This window comes from Amblyomma maculatum, chromosome 3 (assembly GCF_055883805.1).
Source record: "Amblyomma maculatum isolate TAMU_Amacu chromosome 3, ASM5588380v1, whole genome shotgun sequence".
Classification (NCBI taxonomy): Eukaryota; Metazoa; Arthropoda; class Arachnida; order Ixodida; family Ixodidae; genus Amblyomma; species Amblyomma maculatum.
The window spans coordinates 25,543,271-25,550,397 of record NC_139346.1 but is presented as its reverse complement, the minus strand read 5'-3'; the positions used below and the strand labels follow the sequence as shown (position 1 = coordinate 25,550,397).

The 7,127-nt window shown below is 41.7% G+C and overlaps 1 pseudogene; it reads left to right on the top strand.

Annotated features, from left to right (window-relative positions):
- Positions 1-951: 951 nt before the first annotated feature.
- On the top strand, positions 952-2,283 carry LOC146194371 (legumain pseudogene; annotated as a pseudogene).
- The last annotated feature ends 4,844 nt before the right edge of the window (positions 2,284-7,127 follow it).

The following is a 7,127-nucleotide window of genomic DNA, read 5'->3' as shown; positions in this document are numbered from 1 at the left end:
GGGTGGACTCCGATATCACCCTCCCATATGAAAGAAAACCCCGAGTTGACAATTCCTGCCGATTGTAATGTCGTCAGGAAACCATTAATTCAATCAGTACGCGACCATGTTAGCGGCCAGCTATTGCCTGCCAGCCATGCTCGTGTATTTGCGCTCACAACGCCGATACCAAATTTTCAGTTTAATGTGGCCTTTAGCACTATCACGTTAAAATTCACTGTGCAGTCTCAACAGCACATCTCCATTTAAAGCATGGTGTTTCCTGAACGATAGCCTTATGTCACGAAGCTACTTGCTAATGTGTAGCGTACAATCGAATAACATACGCTACCAGTAACGTGTAAAGCCCGCTCAAACCAAGCCGTATACATGAACATGCCTGCGTGACGCAGTGGTAGCGTGTTTCACTAGGCATACAAGGGTTTTGGAGCGCTGGTTATAAGTGCACCTTTGACACATCAATGACTACCCGATTGGCGAGGTCTTCCAAACTTTTTGATATCACGCGCTCTTGTCAAGTCGCTCAGATTACCGTAAAACCAGCAGAATTAGTGCTCGGACATGTCAACAGCCAGCTAACTCCTGCTAGAGCCATGCGGATGAGTTTTCTGTCACAACGACGCTGCCGGATGTAGCACATTAAAATACAACAGTATACTATAAAATGCAATACAATAAAATACAGCACCTCCTCCATTTAACGTACTGTGTTCTCTGAATGATAGGTAAGTCAAACTAATGTTTATAGTGTGTAACAAATAGCATATAGTAGCATATAATCAAGAAAAACAAAGGCAATGACCAATCAACAGCGCTATGCCATCAGTATGCCAAATGAGTTCTTCATTTAGGGAATGGTGCTCCCTGTGTATTCTCTATACTCGCAGGGCTTCTGAAAAGGACCGGTTTCGGATTTCACCGCATCTGCATTCTTTTGACTGCGGGTCAAGAATGGCATCATCATGGCTCGTTTTTCTGGCAATTTGCGCAGTTTCATTCTCGGTAGCGGTCACAGATGACTGCGATAATCCTATCTCACAAGAAGAAGAAAAGGCCAACGAAGTGAAGATTTGGGCCCTCCTCGTAGCGGGCTCGAAGGGTTTTAGTAACTACAGGCACCAAGCCGACGTGTGTCACGCCTATCAAGTGCTTCGAAACCATGGTGTTCCCGATGATCGCATCGTTGTTATGATGTACGATGATATTGCGCACCATTCAAGCAACCCCACGCCTGGCGTAATACTCAACCACCCTAAGGGAAGAAATGTATATGCCGGTGTCCCAAAAGACTACACTGGGAACAAAGTGACCCCTAAAAATTTTCTCGATGTTCTTCAGGGGAAGAAGGGGAAAGGCGGAAGTGGCAAGGTTATTCGCAGTAGTAGCAGAGACCACGTGTTCGTATACTTTTCCGACCACGGAACTCCGGGTATGCTGGGTTTTCCGAACGGCTTCTTGTACGGAAACAAGTTTATTAGCGTAATTAGAAAAATGTCAAAGCAGGGCAAATTTGCGAGGATGGCGATATACGTTGAAGCCTGCCACTCAGGTTTGCTTTTCGATGGCCATCTTCCGAGCAATATTAACGTCTATGCCACGACAGCAGCCAATGCTTCTCAATATTCGTTTGCATGCTACTACGATTCGAAACGCAAAACCTACTTGGGTGATCTGTACAGCGTAAGCTGGATGGAACATTCCGACAGCGCTGACTTACATAGAGAGACATTGATTGACCAATACAATATCGTTAAAAGAAGGACCAATCGGAGCCAGGTTCTGCAGTTCGGCGACTCGGAGGTCGGAAGGCGTCCGATAGCGAAATTCCAAGGATTAAGAAGGACAACGCCTATAAATTATGCTGGTGTGCCCCTAGACGCGGTGCCCAACAGTGAAGTGGCCGTCGCCATCCTCAGAAAAAGAATCACAGATGCCACCGATAATGCAATAAAGAATATTTTAGAGCAACAGCTGCAGCGCGTCCTTCGCAACAGGTGTTTTCTTTATGACAGAGTCACCGATATTGCGATGTTTGTAGCCCGTGGTAGATCCGAGAATATCAGATCGCTTCTTGTTCCTATTAAACCCTTACGAAACTTCGATTGTTACGAGAAGGCAGTGCAACACTTTAACGTCTACTGTTTTGATCTATCTGAGAACACATATGCGCGGCAGCACCTTGGGGTTTTGGTAAACATGTGCGAGTCAAAGTACAGCATCCATGAGATAAAGAAGGCGATGAACATGGCTTGCACTCATCCAAGAGTAATTGGAATCGTCTAATGTTATTGCTTGACGAAGGAATAAATAATACTTTCTACTGGTAATGTTCGCGTGATGGTTCACGTGCCCACCAGTGTATAGTTCATGCTTCCTTTAACTGGGAAGCTAGGGAACCTTTGGGGCACCTACAGTGCAGTTCCTTGTACGAAGCTAAAACTGCTGGCATGCCATATAGCCGGATTCTTGGCATCGGTATCGCTGCGAATGATAGCGTCATTTATTTATATATGAACAGCACACACAGTTTAACTTTTTGAATATTTTGCAAATATTTCAGACAAAATCTACAATATATATTTCTGCGTGTTCAGGTGGAGCTATAGAGTAAAACACACCATGCAGAGTCATTGTCAAAAGTGTAGATTCCAAGTGGTTTGTTTCTGAGCCACTTCGTGCGGCTTGTAATGCACTTCTAGTATTCCCAATCTCTTGATGGTAAGATGTTTTTTCCATCCTCCATGGGAAGTGCCTCCATTAGGGCTAAACTAGCGGCACTATATGGTTCAGAAGCAGACCCCTGGCCTCTAAACTTTTGACAAAGGCTGTACAGTAAAGCTTCATAAATATACTATCAATTAAAACGAATCACCCCGCTGGGGTGGCGCAGTGGTTACGGCGCTCGACTACTGTTCCCAAAGACGCGGGATCGAATCCCGGCCTCGGCGGCAGCTTTTCGATGGAGGCGAAAAGCAAGGCGCCCGTGTGCTGTGCGATGTCAGTGCACGTTAAAGAACCCCAGGTGGTCGAAATTTCCGGAGTCCTCCACTACGGCGTCTCTCATAGCCTGAGTTGCTTTGGGACGTTAAACCCCCCAAACCAATTAAAACGAATCATTTCTAGTTTGCATTACAAGGAAGATATATTGGGAAATCGAAGGCTGCTGAAATCAATTATGATCCCCGCTGCTTAATTTTTTCATAGGCATGTCTTTCGATAGATTCTATGTCGAAAATACACCTTTGAAAGCTTTTTGAGTTGGTTTTGTGGCACTGCATATAAATAAAATGGCGTCTATCATGTTTCTATGCATTGGGTACAATAATAAGCATGCTTGATAATGCTTATTATGAAACTTTATTCGGAACAATTGATCAGTTAATTGACATAAATGGAAAATGAAACATTGGAAAAAGAGGGGGATGCAAATGTGTCAAAATGATCGAAATAGGAAGTGAATATTTGCCGATGCTAAATATCGGTGTGTAAAAGTAAAAAAAAAAAACAACAAAAAGAAACATTTGTACAATAAGAAATTTAAAAACACCCATGTGTGTGAAACGCTTCTGAGCTATTCTTTTAACGGAGGAGTCTCGCGGCGTTGCACCCAATGCAAACAAGTTCCGCTGAACGCGCACAGGGACTCGTCAAGTTTCAAGAGGCGGCATCCAAGATTACTGGTGACATTATTGTCCGGTAGGCTATAAGGAGAACAATATAAAGCAAATAAAGAATATAAACATGAGAAAACATTATCCGTGAGCTTTGTATCGCATCATACCCGATTTGTTTTGTTTTTGTAGTTGTTGGAAGATGCACTTGCGTTGGCAATGCACAGCTGCAGAGAAATTGACTTTTTCTCCAAAATAAAGCTATTGAAATACTGTGTAAATAAATTAAACTGAGCCAAAAATGTGTGTAAGACGGAGTATACCCGAACGGTTACAAACGCTACGGCGCCCATATTGCATTAGAGCTCAATGCGCAACGACGTTCCCAAAAGTTGCAGAAAACTCGCAGTCTACTTATTTTTTTTTAGTAAGGAACCGAGCTCAATACATTTAGGGAAATATTTTTTCTAATTTAAGTTCGGTATTAATTTCAAAGCATAATTAATGAACAGTTTCCTAACCGCTGTACTGAGTCGAGAATGGTTCAGAAGAATGAGCTGGCTCGTTTAACGAACGCGTTTTTTTTTTTACGTTTATGCTGCACACGCATGTTTACGTTATTATTCCTGTCTTTTGAAGCTTTTTGAGCAGGATAGGACACAAACCTGTTGATGTAAACAGTTTATGTGTGCACCGAGCACGGCTTCATGAGTGCGCGGTATGCACGAAAGAGTGCGGCGCGTCGTCTGCTAGCGCTGCCCCATGGACCCCACGAGAGGGCGCTCGTCTAGTCGCTACCTTTAAAAAAATGGAGGAGCCTTAGGCTAACCTAAAGTCAGGCTAACCGTTGCTGCCGCGCCATCTGGTGAGAGGAAACGCAAAGGGGCCACGCATCAACGGCCGCCGCGGTGGGAGTTTGAGAACTGGAAAGGATCTGGTAACGTTGGTTTGTGCATGCAGGGCTGTTTACCATGCCTATCATAAAAGAATACGAGTTTGTGAATGCTACACCAACCTACAGGCGGCACAGCAAAGCTTCTTCGCGTCGCGAGCTCAACAGGCGCACGAGAGAGCGTATCTCCATCTTGATGCTTATGTCCGGACTTACAAACTATAGTTTGAGTTTATTTTGATTTAGACAGAATTGCCTGAATGAAGAGGGCTAAAGGTGACACGCGTGGTCACCTTACTGGGCCCTAGACACCCGGCATTCACACAGACAGGGTTTGGAACACAGCAAGAACACAGCAAGGGATATCATATTGTAATGTATACATAGAGAAAAAAAAAACATCTTTGTTACAAAACAAGCAATACCCACGGATAGGTTTACTTGGCAAAAAACACACACACACCTTTGTTTCAAATAAAATGATAAAAACGGATGCGTTAACTTGACAGAGCGAAAAGAAAGCCATTCCAGAAAAACTTGATCTTCCAAATAACTTATAATATGCGAACATTGCATTGCTTACACACACCAGCTGGTGTAAGTAATTGACGCGGCATTCACTCAAAAAAATCACTAAAGAAGAAAATCTCTGCCTTCTTTTTCGAAAAGCAGGCAGAGAGGAACAGGTTTTCATGAGATCAGTAAGGTCAGGATAGAGGTTCAGGAGGTTAGGAATTTGCCAACTGAATAATTATCTACCATAATTCGTCCGGCAGTTCTTGACAAAATTGGTTTTCCTAAATTTGTAATGTGACTGAGGCTTTGTATATTTGAAGATGAATAGTGCTGAATTGCTTTTAAAATCTGAAAAAGCAACCTCTGACAATCGCAGCCTAAATAATGATTCAATGTCCAGAATTCGACTTGGCCGAAAATGTAGTGATGTCAAGTCACGTCGTGATAGATTTTCAATAAAGCGGCCACATTTTTTTTATTAAATAGAGGCTTTCCATATTTGTCCTCGAAGTGCTACCCCATACACGCAGGCAGTAATGTAGCTGCGAGTGAACAGTGCTGAAAAAGAGCTGATGCCGCAGATAACGAGGCAACAGTAAACGGAACCGACTCAGCCTACCAATGCATTGTGCAACACTGCGTTTAATGAAGCGAACATGAAAAGACTAACTCCGGTTTTCCTGAAACTGAACGTCTAAAAATTTGATTTCTGAAACCAGTTCCTGTGGTCGCGACTACAATATCACTTCATAACTAATATGAAAAGCCCTGTTAACTGGAGTAAACACAATGTACTTCATTTTGTCAATATATAATGTTAGCTGATTTGCAACAAGCCAATCAGATAAATTCCCAAGCCGTACATTTACATGTGGAATTAAGGAGTCTACGTTTTCTGCTGAAACAAAATACACTTGTATCGTCGTAGTAAAGAATAATAGGAGGAGTTTCTGGTAGAGATACGATGTCGTTAATGTACAGAAGAAACAAGATAGGCCCTAAAATTGACCCTTGGGGAACCCCAAATTTATTCAACTCAGACTCGGAGGTGAAATCATTGACAAAAACATATTAGGAGCGGCATGAAAGATAAATATGCAATAATTTAAGTGGAACCCTTCATATTTCATGAAATAGCAATTTGTTAAGAAGTATAACATGTTTAATTGAATCGAATGCTTTAATAAAATCTAGAAAAACGCCTAATGTGTACAGATGATTTTCTATGTTTTTGATAAGCTTTTCCTTGATACTAAGCAAAGCAGATTCAGTCGATTTATTTTTTGAAATCTGTATTGGCTAGAAGAGATTAACTCATGTTTATTAAAGTGGTTATATATTCTAGTATATTCACTTTCTGTACTACATTGGAAAACAACGGGAGAACTGATATAAGTCTATAATTACTGAGGATATTTGCAGCATCGCCCTTAAACAAAACCGCCACTCTAGCTATCTTCATTTTGTCGGGGGAAAAGCACCTGTTGTCAAGATTAGATTTGTCAGATTACAAAGTAGATTAACCATTAAGGCAGCAATTGCTTTAATTGGTGCTACCTTAATGTCATCAATACCACAGGAACAGCTGTTTTTGACTATGCTCAATTGCACAAAACGCTCTAAATGCCAAAAAGCGTCTTTTAAACTCATTAGCAAGAGATTTACCACTAAAATCAGTTCCTCCAATTGTAATTTGAGTTGGTACATTTTGCTCCGGTTTCCGTAGAAGATCTTTTACTGTACGCCGGGTTCTTTGAGGGTCAAAATAAACATCCGAGAACTTCTGAGCGTAATAGTTAATTCTATACTTTTTTATGTAAGCACATAACTTAGTTCTAATTTTTCTATACTCTTTCAGGACTGACAAATCTTTCAATCTTATAAACTGGCTAAAAAGTCTATTTCATGCATTGATTCGCCCAATCAGGTCTCGCGTGATCCAAGGCTACCTTCCTTTTCTGCATTTGGCCGTTCCTACAACTGGGAAAGCGCATTAATACAATTTATTATTTTGCCCAAGAATCTGTCGTATAAAATATTAGGATCTTCCTCGCATAGTAATTCGCTCCAGTCTATAGAGAAAGCGAGTAGACGAAAATGTTCAATTT